The sequence below is a fragment of the Ipomoea nil genome, unplaced genomic scaffold, assembly GCF_001879475.1.
Source record: "Ipomoea nil cultivar Tokyo-kokei standard unplaced genomic scaffold, Asagao_1.1 scaffold2928, whole genome shotgun sequence".
NCBI classification, from domain to species: Eukaryota; Viridiplantae; Streptophyta; class Magnoliopsida; order Solanales; family Convolvulaceae; genus Ipomoea; species Ipomoea nil.
In genome coordinates, this window is record NW_017619356.1 from 2,357,136 (window position 1) to 2,370,626 (window position 13,491).

A 13,491-nucleotide genomic window follows, 5' to 3' on the forward strand; every position below is an offset into this window, starting at 1 on the left:
TGCTTGAGCATCCTTTTGAAGTCTATTTCCTCATTGATCTTTTTCATGAAGATCTTAATTGGATTTGTCCTGACAAGCTCTTCATGTTCTCCTTTGATATTTAAGCTTGTGTAGTTGTTATAGGGTTCACGAATGTTTCTTCCTTCGACTATTCCAGCCTTCCACCACGAAATTAGCTCAAACGAATTCATTCCTTCTTGATAGCTCTTTCCTGACTCTTTGTGCACTTTGAAAGCTGCATTGTGAATAACATTTTGTGGAGAGTCTTTGGTTACACTAGAAAGATCTTCGATGAGATTCCTGATCCTTTCTCTTTCCTTTGCTTCATCCTCTCTTCTTTTAATTTCTTCATCATGTTTCTTCCACAGCTCTCTGTTTTCTCTTTTGATCCTTTCGTTTTGGGTGCTTATGTGATCTTGCCTTGTATGATTGTCCCTTGTTTTAAGCCAGGTAGGGACATTGCAACCCTCAAAACGTTTACCACTTCCTTCTTCGTAAGGAACAAAGTCCACAAAGTTTCCTATGCCATCCATAGTTACTTTGTCGTTCTTCATAAGTCTCTGCCTTAGTTTCATCTGTTCTCTCTTGGAAAGACCCGTGAAGATGTACTTGGCTTCGGAACTGAAAGATTGGCGAGGCTTAAGTGATCTGGATTGGTATCGACCATGGTATCTTGGCTTTGAGGAATGGTGACCACGAGACCTTGAAGGAGGATGGGATGGATTTGTGTTCCTTCGGCCAGAGTCTCTTGGTGTCCGAGAAGGCGAGTGTCTTGCTTCTGGAGACTGATCGATATCTCTCGGAGCTCTCGGATGATCATCATCCTTATCCTTGTCGTCATTTCTCTTTTCCCCCTTTTTGGCATCATCAGCATAGGTGGTAGGAAGAACAGAGGAAACCTTATTGATTGCAACCAAGATATCCTGGGCATACCCAAGAATTTGAAGAGCATATTCTCCCAGTTGGTACGAATTATCTTGATAAGTGTCAATCTTTGTACAGGCTAGGTCAACACGCTCTTTTAGACCAAAATGAGAATGCTTGAGCTCGTGTTGTTGTCGTGCAACTTTGTTCATGGTGGTGTCAAGTTCATGAAGTCTCTTCGCAATTTGCTCAAGGAACTTGTGATCAGATTGAGCTTGTTGAGACGGTTGAGGCTGTTCTTGAGGTGGAGGCTGAGGTTGAGATTGGGCGGCCATCATAATATCTACCTTCTTGCATAAATCATCCAAAATTTTCGTGTCCTTTTGCCGTAGAACAAGATATTGCAAGTGAATCGTTTCGGCTGTATGGACAGTTTCTCGGATGTGGTTCATTATAGTCCGTGGGGACTCAGCAGTTAACTCTTCTTCAATGTTTGTTGGCATCGTGTCCATGTGTTCATCTATAGGAGGTGCTTCCCTTTTTCCACCACTTGCTGAGCTAAGAAGAATTGGTGAGGCTTCCAGTTTGCCCTCACGCACATTTTCTTTCACTTGCTTGATCGGAGTCTCGTCCATGGGTTGGATATGTGGAACTATGGCACGAGACAGATCTTCAGGATGTTCATTTGAAGCTGCTTTCGGGTCATCAGTGTCAGAGGGTAATTTTCTTAAGGGAGATCTTTGAGGAAAGGTATCATAATCAGGGCCGATCAAAATTGGAGCGCTGTCTTCGGGTTCGGCTTCTTGAACACCTGCATTACCCAACTGATCATCATTGTCATCATCATCATCGTTGTCATCATGCTCATCATCTGCATCGTCAACATCATCATCATTATCATCGTCATCTTCATCTTCATTCAAATCACTTTCGTCTTCTTCAATTTCCCGTCCATGCTCATCCTTCGTGCCACTAACATTGCAGTTTGGATCATTCTGGTGTTCCTTTTCTAACGTGGTCTTGATCTTTGATAGCAGCATGGCATATCGAAGTTGCTTCATTTCTTCTTCCAAGGCAGGATCCAATGGTAGCTTGTTAAGTTCAATGCAGATTGGAGTTTTATCTCTCCCGAGAGTGCGATTTGACATCTTGTAAGAGAACACTCGATTGATTTCTTCAAGTCGAAGGGCTTTGTAAACATCTTCTATGCCAACCCATTTCAGTGCAAAGTCTTCTCCGTCTTGCATTGCTTCAAAGGTTTCAAGGAAAGTCCTTAGGGGAGCAGTGCGCCGCTTTTGCCACTGCAAAACTCGTTGATAATCACTTTCAATAGATGCTCGGAGAATTTGATCTGGTGTTGGTGCTTTGGGAGCTGGAACAAAAGGTTTCGGGATAAATGGGGTTGCTACCGGCACAACAGCTGTCTCTTCTACCAACATAGGTTCTTGTGTCAGAATAACCTGCTCTGCATTAGTAGGTTCTTATGGCAGAGATGTCACATCAACCAATTCATCAGATGCTCCTTTCGTCTTTTCTGGCGAACCAGGTTCTTGTGGAAGACTTAAGCGACTGGCCTCCATTTCTACATCAGCAGGTTCTTGTGTCAACTCTCGAGGAAGTTGCTCTGCCAAAGTAGGTTCTTGTGGATGGGGGACTTGAGAGGGAACGAGATCAGTTTCAGGATCTTGATCATCAGAGAGTCTTTCAGGAAGAACAACTTTCGGTTGAGCTTCCCCCTGAGAATGAGCTTCTTTCATGACTTCTTCCCCCTGTGGAGGAGCTTCTCTTGTGTCTGCTACTTTCGGTGTAGAGTGTTTCTTTGGGGAGAACTTTGGCTTGACAAGAGACCGAAAGTGACCCTTTTTGCCGAGTCTTGAGAGTGCCAGATTGTCCTCTTCTGATGAATCTTTTACAACGATTGTTTCTGGTGGAGGAGTAGGTGGAGTAGGATCTTTCTTCTCTGGAAGAGGTAGAACAGCATCTGTCTTCTTTGCCTTACTTCGAGAGGAGTGTTTCTCTCGCTTTTGTCGTTTAGGTTTAGGTTGATCATCCTCTGAAACCTTAGGAGTTCTTGACTTCCTCTTGGTTTTAACCTGCTCAATAGGAATCCCTAATTCCAATGCCTTCTGCTTGTCATACCCTAATGGTTTCTGTTTCATATGGCATGCTTTCGGTCCTGGCCGAATTCCTGGGCGCATTAAGACTCCTTTGGTGACAAGAAGATGACTTATCACAAAGCCATACCCTAACTTCTTTGCAATGTCTCCTGGACTCTCTTCCTGTGATAGGTGATGGTGTGGGCGAGATTGTTGAAGATGATCTTGGACCAGTCAACTTTGAGTTCATTCAAAAAGGCATGCAGCATTTTTAATTTCTCCTTCGTCACATCATCAGTGCCCGAGGTCTTGTGATCAACAATTTTGTTGAAAATATCAACGGTGAACTCATAATCTAGCTGGAACCACTTCTTCTTTAACGGCCATGTGATTTCTCACTTGGAGGGGGCTTGATTGTTCTTGATAGAATCATAGAACTCCTCTGGATCAAGGTGGTAATAGATAATATCAAACTTGTAGGTTTCATCTCTCTGTGGAAACCCGTAAGTAGTTCAAACGTCTTCCGAGGTAAGGACCACATGATGATTATTGACTCTGGAAGTAATGGTCAGATAATCAGAAGATATGGAAGCATTCATATAGAAGTGTGTTACGCCAATAGGATGCCATATGGTGTAAAGGTGTGTGATGAAACCATACAACCCTGTTTCTGTGAGGAGCCGAATGATGTTTTCGCCAAATCTTATGTCCAATATGTATTCAAGAAATCCATGCGCATCCCACATTGGATTCAATGAACCTCAAGTCTTCAGTTGGAAAGCTTGGGATTTCCAGGATGGATGATGTTTCTGGTTCTTTATCAGTAGGTGAAGCTTGTGAGTGTTCCGCCATTGTTAAGGATTTGAGAGACAGAGGATTATGATGGATGGAAAGAGATTGTGTGAAAAAGGTAAGGTATAATGAGAGGAGGGTTTTAGTAGGGTTTTATCAGATTCCTGGTAACCGGTTATGGGTAGCCCATCTAGAAATGGATTATTTGAATTTCAAAAGTAGTACCGGTTCCTCTTCTTCAATATGGTAACTGATCATAGTGGGGGAGTGATAAGATCGTGTGCAGATCAAAAATGATCATTCCACCATTTAATGAGGTGAGAGAAAAGCACTTGAGTGCTTATGGGTGCATTAAATGCACGTCACGTCCTTTGACAGACAGAGTGGGATAGTGGACCATTTTTCTCGGCCACATGATCCCCATTCATCTAAACGGTTTGGATTAGAAGTAAAGAATGAAGCGTCTTAGGCACGATTCCAAACCCTAAGATAGATAAGATTATCACAACATAAGATTTGTAAGACAAATAATAGTCAAACAAATCCTTTTTTACAACAACAAGGGTGCTTTACCCAAGAGATTTATTACACAAAACAAACGTAACAGAAACGATTACAATCTCTCGTGCATTAGTAGGCAAGCTAGCCTTTACTCAATGCTACCCTCTTCTTTCATGCATACTCAAAATATTCCTTCTTTCGGATCTCATGAGCAAATACTTCAGCGATGAGTGTTTCGTGATTAGCTCCCAGTGTTTCTCTAGAGAGACCTCGTCTCTCCACACTACAAGAAAAATGCACATAGACAACACTAGAAAGACAACAGTTTTTAAGAAAAGTGTTGTCTTTTGTATAAAAGACAACAGTTTGGTTCAAAACCGTTGTCTTTGATGCAACACTTTTGTCAAAGACAACGGTTTTTACTTAACCGTTGTTATAAGTGTGTTGTCTTTGTGCATTTTGTGATAAGACAACACCACAACGACAACGATTTTTTAAAACCGTTGTCTATGTGCGTTTTTTTTTTAAAAAGACAACGGTTTTTTTAACCGTTGTCGTTGGTGTGTTGTCTTTAAGCGCACTAGAATACACAACACTAGAAAGACAACGGTTGTTTAAAACCGTTGTCTTTGTGCGCTCTTTTTTTTTTTTAAAAGACAACGGTTTTATTTAACCGTTGTCGTCAGTGTGTTGTCTTTAAGCGCACCAGAATACACAACACTACAAAGACAACGGTTTTTTAAAACCGTTGTCTTTGTGCATTTTTATTTTATAAAAGACAACGGTTTTATTTAACCGTTGTCATTTATGTGTTGTCTTTAATAGCACTTGAATACACAACACTACAACGACAACGGTTTTATATAACCGTTGTCATTGCGCGTTCTTTATTTGTTTAAGACAACGGTTTTATTTAACGTTGTCTTTGGTATGTTGTCTTTAAGCGTATTTGAATACACAACACTACAAAGACAACGGTTATAAAAAACCGTTGTCTTTGCGCATCATTATTTTATAAATGACAACAGTTGTATAAAATATAAACAAGGATTTTAACAACAAGAGTCAAACCTCTAACCTCAAACATAGCAATTAAGGTTTAACCAATTAAGCAACACAAACTTTTATGTATTAAAGTGCAACATCTTGTATATAACTGGATTGTTTCTGTGTTGTCTGTGAAAACCAAGACAATGATTTTATAAAGTAGGTTAAAAATTCCTCTAAGAAGAATGGAACTCAAGATTTCTAACATCACAAACTAAGTTAAACAAGTTAAACCCACCAAGCCACACTAACACTTATGTATTCAAGCGCAACATCTAAGATATAACGAGTTTGGTTCTGTGTTGTCTATGAGAACCAAGACAATGATTGTATGAAATATAGGTTAAAGATGCCACCAAGAAGGATAGAACCCATAACCTCTAACATAATAAATAAAGCTAAACCCACCAAGCCACACCAACTCTTGTTTACTAAAGTGTTACACCTTATCTTTTACCTATAATTTGGACCTTCATTGTTTTTGTTACGAGATGAAAATAGATGTTTAGAAGATCTAGAACAAAAAATAAAATGTAATTAATTTTTTTTGTCCAAATATAGTGCATAAAAATTTAACAAAGAAATAATACAATTCAAAAGTTAATTTAATAGTTCTATTTTCGTTCATATTTAAATATAAAATTATTCACCAAAGATTTTATAAATCTACAATATAGAATTTATGAATCTACAGTATAAAAATCAATGAATCTCGCGTTTTGTACCTATATACCCAGTACTATTTTGGGTCTAGCGACCCGGGTAATAAAGCTAATATTTTCTTACCCTGTTATATATCTATATCGCCTGGTTTATGGTGGACCCGGTCCCTATAAAACCATGAATATACCCGGCTTACAGGCACCCTAGTCTAGTGGTCTCTAGTCTCTACCCGGCCTCAACCTAGTCACTTGGGGTTCGATTCTTATGTATTCACACATACTATATGTTCATAATTTGATAACTATACAATTTAGAAATGATGAATCAACAATACAGAAATTATGAATCTACAATTCAGATATTATGAATCTGCATACGTGTAGAAATTATGAATCTACTGTATAGAAACTATGAATCTACTGTATTTAAATTATGAATCTACGGTTTAGAAATTATGAATCTACAGTAAAGATTTTATGAATCTACTGTATAGAAATTATGAATCTATACCTATATAAATTCTGAGTCTGTAGTATATAAATTATGAACTATTTTGGACCTAGCACCCCGGGTAATAAAGCTACTGTTTTCTTACTTCCCTTTCTGTACCTATATACGCGGTACATCCCGAGCAATAAAACTACTATTTTTTTACCTTGCGTTCTGTACCTATATACCCGGTACTATTTTGGGTCTAGCGTCCCCGATAATAAAGTTAATATATTCTTACCCCGTTCTATACCTATATACCCGACAATAGACATGCACTACAAGAAAAACAACTTTTAGTGACAAAAAATTAGTGATAGACAGAAAAACCTCTCACTAAATGAATCATTTCCATGTTTTTTGTAAGAGTTACTCTAGCTAAATGTTTATGATTTAGTGATGAAATTTTATTTTTATATTTATTTTAAAATTATACTCTCATTATTAGTATGAATAATACATTTACTCTCACTATTGATATCTAAAAAATATTTTACTAAAATCCCACTATTGATATCTAAAAAATATTTTACTAAAATTAAATTCCCACCAAAACTTTTTTGTTTGGCGCCTCTTGTACATCAGATTTTTACAGCTTTACTACTTTACTCTCTCTTCTCTTCATGGACGGAGGGAGCTGCCCCCATTTCGCCTCTTGCCCTTTTCGCGACTACCATTACCGCACTGCGCATACCGGCGGACCGCAGAAGCCAATCGCCAAGGGAAGAATTGCTGCTGGGCCTGGCTGCTACCAATCGCCAACACCGTAGGGCGCAGACTACGGCGAGCACCCTCTGCCGACTGCCGAGGCTCACCCGCTCAGGCGCTCATGGTATGGTCCACTGCCGCAAATAGTTGATTTTTATCCTTTGTTTTGAATTCCATTGACCGATTGATTGATATCTGCTTAGCTGCTCTGTCTCTTTAAACCTAATTGATTGCCTAATTGGTTCTTAATTTCTTATTCATCTAGAAGACTGGAATTTTGGATAAAAGAGAAAAACCTAAAAATCTAAGATTTAGTTCATCAGCACTTTGGATTGGGTTGCATTTGATTATTTGAAGTTGCATTTTATAATTTATTGCTTCCAATAGATAATATATGAATATGAATTTGAGATGATTTTGCATAGTTTGCTTAGGAATTGGGAATTGGGGCTGTGTTGCTAGTGAGCCAGTGACGTTCTGAGTGGTCTGAGGGATTACTTAGTTTGCTTAGGAATTGGGAATTGGGGTTGTGTTGACAGTGTTGCCTTACTCTGCTAGAATGCTAGTTTGATTATACTCTTTGTAGTTAACAGTTAATGTTTGCCTATGATTTGCTCTAATTCATATTGATTTGCTCTGTGTTTACAGTTTACTTGAAATAGACTACAAAATTCTCTATGTTTACTTGTTTAGATAATTAGATTATATATATTTTTTGTTTATTTATGAAAAAATTCTTTAAAAGAAAATCAACTTTTAGGCAGCAGCTCTATTTCTCCCCGATTCATTTTTATTTACCTCCCCTGATGTTTGTTAACAGGAGTTTGGTCATCGTGTTAGGCTTACAACTCATATCAATGAGGTATGTGTACACACTTCTCTTGGTTTGTCAAACTTGTTTTTTTTTTTATTTATTTGGCATTTTATTTTGAGAGATAACACTGTATTTCTGTTTGTTTTTCTGTACTTAACAAAATATTAGATAAATACGGAGTATAAAATTATTGTCTGTATGTTTTTTGGTGCTGGTGAAACTATCTGCACTCTAAAATGTGTCATGCTTGAACTCAACAGATTTATTATGGTTAGGCAACCTCATATATTAAACCTTTGCAGTGACCTGTGTCTGTTTACGTAGCCTATACAGAGATCTGTTCTAGTTTTGACTTTACATTGCATTACTTTTTGGCAATTTCCTCAAATATTGCCTTTTTTTTTCATGACATCAAACTCTACTTGTCTTCTCATAGGCAGATGAGGCTTCTATCCTTGGCAGTGACCTGTGTCTGTTTAGAAAAGGAAGTTTCTGAAACATACATCTAATAACAAAAGGCAGCACATAGTACTTTCTATAATGCATTGGTCACTTGGTATTTCTCATGAGTGCTCAATTTTCTCTCCACCAACAGCTACAAGAACAATTTTGAACATTTGGAACTCCTTAAGCTTTTGGTAGATTGTTTTACTTCTAGAAAAGCAGAAAAAATGTTCCCCCAAGTTAGGATCTATGGAGAATAATGAGTTAAAAGATTCATCATTCATGTCAAAGCATTTATTATTTGGCTAATCATCCTTTTTCTGCTTGTTAAAATTATTAGAAGGAATGGATTTCAAATTGTTCAATTATCAGTGGATCCTTTCTGTCACTTTTTTTTTCTTTTTCTTGTTTTTTTTTTTGGCATTATCTCTGAAATGCTTCCATTTAGTGATTTATGCTGCAGTCTTTATTAAAGTGAGGGTCACCTAATTTGTCATGAAAAAGTACTTTGTAAGTTGTGTTTACTTTTGGTGACTTTTGTTTAGGGGATTTATAGAAAACAATTGCAGATTTGGTAGAGTGGCAATTCTGAAAGCAGAGAAAGATGTTTCAAAAGGGGCTTTTTTCCCAGTTGTGAACATTGGTAATAATAAGCATGGGGCTGGTGATAAGGTCAGAGATAAACAGAAGGATATGCAAGACATGGAGTCAACCCTAAAAGAGTTATTGGTAATATTTAATTGTTCCTTTCTTGTTTTTAGTCAGTCAAATTGCAGTTGATAAATCTAGTGACTTGAATTGAGCTTCCTTGCAGGACCAATCCTCCTCCTTTCGACTATTAGAGCTCAAGCTTCTTCACCTTGCTGTCTAATAAAGCTGAAAATGCTGCCTTGAAGGCAACTGATTTTGGCCTCTCTGTGTTCATTGAGCAAGGTAAATTGCTTATGAATTCACCTCCTCATACTTACTCAATGACATTTGTATCTTAATCTTATAGTATACAGAAATTCGTTATGTTGCTTAATCATTTTACCTTCTAGGTTTCGAGGTCTTGGTGGGCATTTCCATGTGATTTTTGTCTTTAGTTGAATTGTAGTTATCTAAGATGCACTTCTTTCGTTATTGAACCATATTTCCAATGGCATACCTTACTAGTGAAAAAGTTGCAGGGTGAAAATGTTGAGAAATGTAGTTTAAGCATCTGATCGTTGATGAGTTTAAGAAAGTTTAACAACTCTCATCCTTGCAAAGGTATGAGTATTTTCTGACCTCCTTTATGCACTACCTATGGTGTCATTTTGGTCTTCTATAGCAGAATTTTAAATATTTTTATATTTATTTCAACAATCTAAACATTGCTTAATTTCAAATAGAGCTCTAAGTCATTAATACTTATGATAAACTGGTTTATTCTACTTTGATAGTGTCACGAGAAAATAATTACTTTTGATGATACATGTATGTAAGTTTTTTTGCAAGAAAAGCTTATTGTTTATTGTTTCAAATTATAGGTGAGCTCGGTTGGAGTTACTGGAGCTCGGGCATCTGTGAGTGACAAGGTTGAGTCCATTCTAAAGCAAATTAAGGAGGTTTGTTTCCAATTCTTGCCACCATTAGTTATAAAAAATTACTTATGTAATTACCTTATTATTTGTTCGACAATATTTGCACCCTTCAAATTTCTATTTTGAATTCCAAAAATTTTATTCTTTGACACTGCTTTTAGTGCATGGGAAACAGTTTTTTAGTGCTTTACTAACCTTGGGGGTAAAACTATGGCCTTACACTTGACTTTAAGCCTTCATTTATTAATCTTTTGTGGGATTTGCTTTCTCGTACAAGAAAAAAGTAACCAATTCTGTGCTTAGTAGCCCTTTCCTTAAAATTTTCTATAGAAACTGGATAAAGGGTAGACATTTATCAATTGGATTTTGTTCCTATAGCCTTTTTCTTAGAGATGAGAATAGAAGGCAATGGGCAAACAAGTAGCCTGTTTTTTATTCAAGGATAATGGAAGAAAGTAGATAAAGATATTCCCCAATTGGCATATCTTGTAAACATATCCAATAGTTAAATATGAGGAGATAAAGACCGTAAACATATACAGAAGAACCCTTATTTGGGACCTGTGGCGCTCTCAATGATTATTGTTTGTTGTTTCTTATAATAATATTTTACATGTTTTTTAAGTATCTGTTAATCTTTTTGTTGTTGTCATGGTCTTGTCAAAAATCATATAATTATTTTGCAAATTTATTATATCTATACTAATTTATTTACTCACTATTTACATGTAGTTCCAACAAGTTGATTATGACAAAGCGGTTATTGATCTGGTGCGTTCAGAATGGGCCGATATTCTATCAAGTTATATAGAGTAGGTATGATTTGACGTTGTGATCATTTAGACTTGGTTCGTGGATTGGAATTGTTTTTTTTTTTTTTTTTTTTTTTTTTAGTATTATGACTTGGATGATGATTTGATTAGAATTGGTCATGCTCAGTATTTTGACTTGTTATTATGAACCTTGCTTAGCTTGTGCATGTAACTATACTTGGTCATGGTGAATGAATAAATGCTTCTATTTTTTTTATATGATTAAATTTTAAGCAGGTTAAAAACGAGTTGAGACAACGGTTAAAAGTTGTCTATTTTACAATAGACAATAGTTTGAAACTGTTGTCTTTTAAAAAGATAACAGTTTATGGGTGTGACTTTTAACAACAGCGATTTCAACAACACACAATAGACAACAGTTTATAACTGTTGTTTTTTAAAGAAAAGACAACAGTTAAAAACCGTTGTCTATGTGCATCACTTTTAACAACACCAGTTTCAACAACATTGAATTGACAACGGGTCAAAAACCGTTGTCTTTGGAAGAAACGACAATGGTTTAAAACCGTTGTCTATGTTCGTGACTTTTAACAACACCGGTTTCAACAACACTTAATAGACAACGGTTAAAAAACTGTTGTCGTTTCTAGAAAAGACAACGGTTATTAACCGTTGTCTATGTGCGTGACATACAACAACACCGGCTTCAACAACACTTAATAGACAACGGTTAAAAAAACTGTTGTTGTTTATAGAAAAGACAACGGTTATTAACCGTTGTCTATGTGCGTGACATACAACAACACCGGCTTCAACAACACTTAATAGACAACGGTTAAAAAACCGTTGTTGTTTCTAGAAAAGACAACGGTTATTAACCGTTGTCTATGTGTGTGACTTATAACAACACCGGCTTCAACAACAATTAATAAACAACGGTTAAAAAACCGTTGTTGTTTCTAGAAAAGACAACGGTTATTAACCGTTGTCTATGTGCGTGACTTACAACAACACCGGCTTCAACAACACTTAATAGACAACGGTTAAAAAACCGTTGTTGTTTTTAGAAAAGACAACGGTTAAAAAACCGTTGTCTATGCGCTGGACTTACAACAACACCGGCTTCAACAACAGAAATTATACCCCTACGGCAACGGTTATTAACCGTTGTCTATGTGCATTTTTCTTGTAGTGCCATGTCATCTAGTTCGGCCAAGACTTTGGCTTTAGCACCAGCGTACAATACACGATATCTTTCTTCGTGTTTCAGAAGTGGTGTGAGTTGAACAAGAGAGTAGAACTCTGAGATGTCTGGTTCCTTCCCAGAGGGTGAACCTTTCTCAACTGAGTTTCCGAGATCACGGTGAGACATGTTTTCAGACTCAGATAAGCTCTCGGATGTGAGGGCCATTTCCTTCCCTTTATCCATGAGCTTGAAGAATGTGAAGAATGAGTCCATAGTTAAGTGAGAAGGTCCATTAAATAGAGGGTTGAACCTCTCAAAAGATGTGTCCGAATGACTTGACCAAGGCACGCCTAGGGAATATATTCTTTTCCAAGAAATTTGTCCTTGATCCGAGATTTTTGAACAGATGAGAAATAAGACAAGTAGAATCTCGTTCAATATATTTAAAGAAAACCAGAGCCAACGAAGTTTTATTATTCAAAATACCGAGAGAAGAAAATACATAAGATAAGATACAAAATCCAAAGGATCAATTTTTCTTTCTCTCGTTTTTCTTGACTCCAGACGACTCAGTTTTCGCCTTTTTCATATTTCCCAACATCTGCTTGTACCACTTCCCGGTTCGTGGGTAGTTGGAACCGGATGAGGATTCAGGTTCTTCCCCCTTAGCATATGCCTCTTTTTCATCTTCTTGTTTCAGATAGGCCATATAATCTCGATCATAGAACTTGCTGGGATCCTTAGGGGTGGCCTGAGTAGGGTCTTTAGAAAGCCTTTCTTCATTTTCAGATTTTTCAACAATATAGGCAGCCATCTCATCATATTGAAGAGATGAGTCTGAATCAGAGAGGAGGTCTACTGGAGCTTGTGGACTGTTACCAGTGTAAAGATCACCTTATTCCTCCCTGATACGCCTAGCAACCTCTCTTAGTTTGTGAGAGTCACCTCTAGTGAAAGGTTTCTTTGGAGCCATGGTGAGGAAGAGAATGATGGAGATGATGTGAAGAATTCACCTCCTTTTATAGCAAGAGATCCATAATGTTCATGTGTCTGTTACACATAATTTTCAACGTAACAATTAATGCTCATAAATATCTTCAAGGAGTTATCAATTCCAGGCAAGACTTTGACTGTTAATACGACTCTTTATTGAGCATGCTCCAACTCCAATGAACTTAATTGTCAGATAACTCATAATAATTTATGGCCCCTTTTTGACCAGATTAAATTTGAGTGATGAGTTTTCCTGTGACTTTAGACACGAAACAGACAAAGTTAAACATAGTCAAGAATTGCATTCATTCTAAGTACGAAAAGATAACACTTTTATTAGATCATAAAAGAGAGAGAAAGGGTGTTCCAAGTCACGAGAATACATCACACAACAATTTAGAGAAAGTGATAGGGCACGTGAAGTTCCAGACGAGTCATCTCCTCGGTCACATCAGACAGATTTGCCTTCTTTGCGTATTCATCCAGCTTCTCAAGTGAGAGAGTGGGTTCGGGTGAAAGAGTTGAGGACCGAGAGTGAACCATAGTGAAATCTTCA

At 37.2% G+C, this 13,491-nt stretch overlaps 1 long non-coding RNA gene across 1 annotated transcript; it reads left to right on the forward strand.

Moving 5' to 3' along the window:
• Nucleotides 1–9,616: 9,616 nt before the first annotated feature.
• Nucleotides 9,617–10,755, forward strand: LOC109162292. Its single transcript, XR_002051064.1, has 3 exons — nucleotides 9,617–9,669; nucleotides 9,930–10,007; nucleotides 10,716–10,755. It is a non-coding gene; the product is annotated as an uncharacterized LOC109162292 (long non-coding RNA).
• The last annotated feature ends 2,736 nt before the right edge of the window (nucleotides 10,756–13,491 follow it).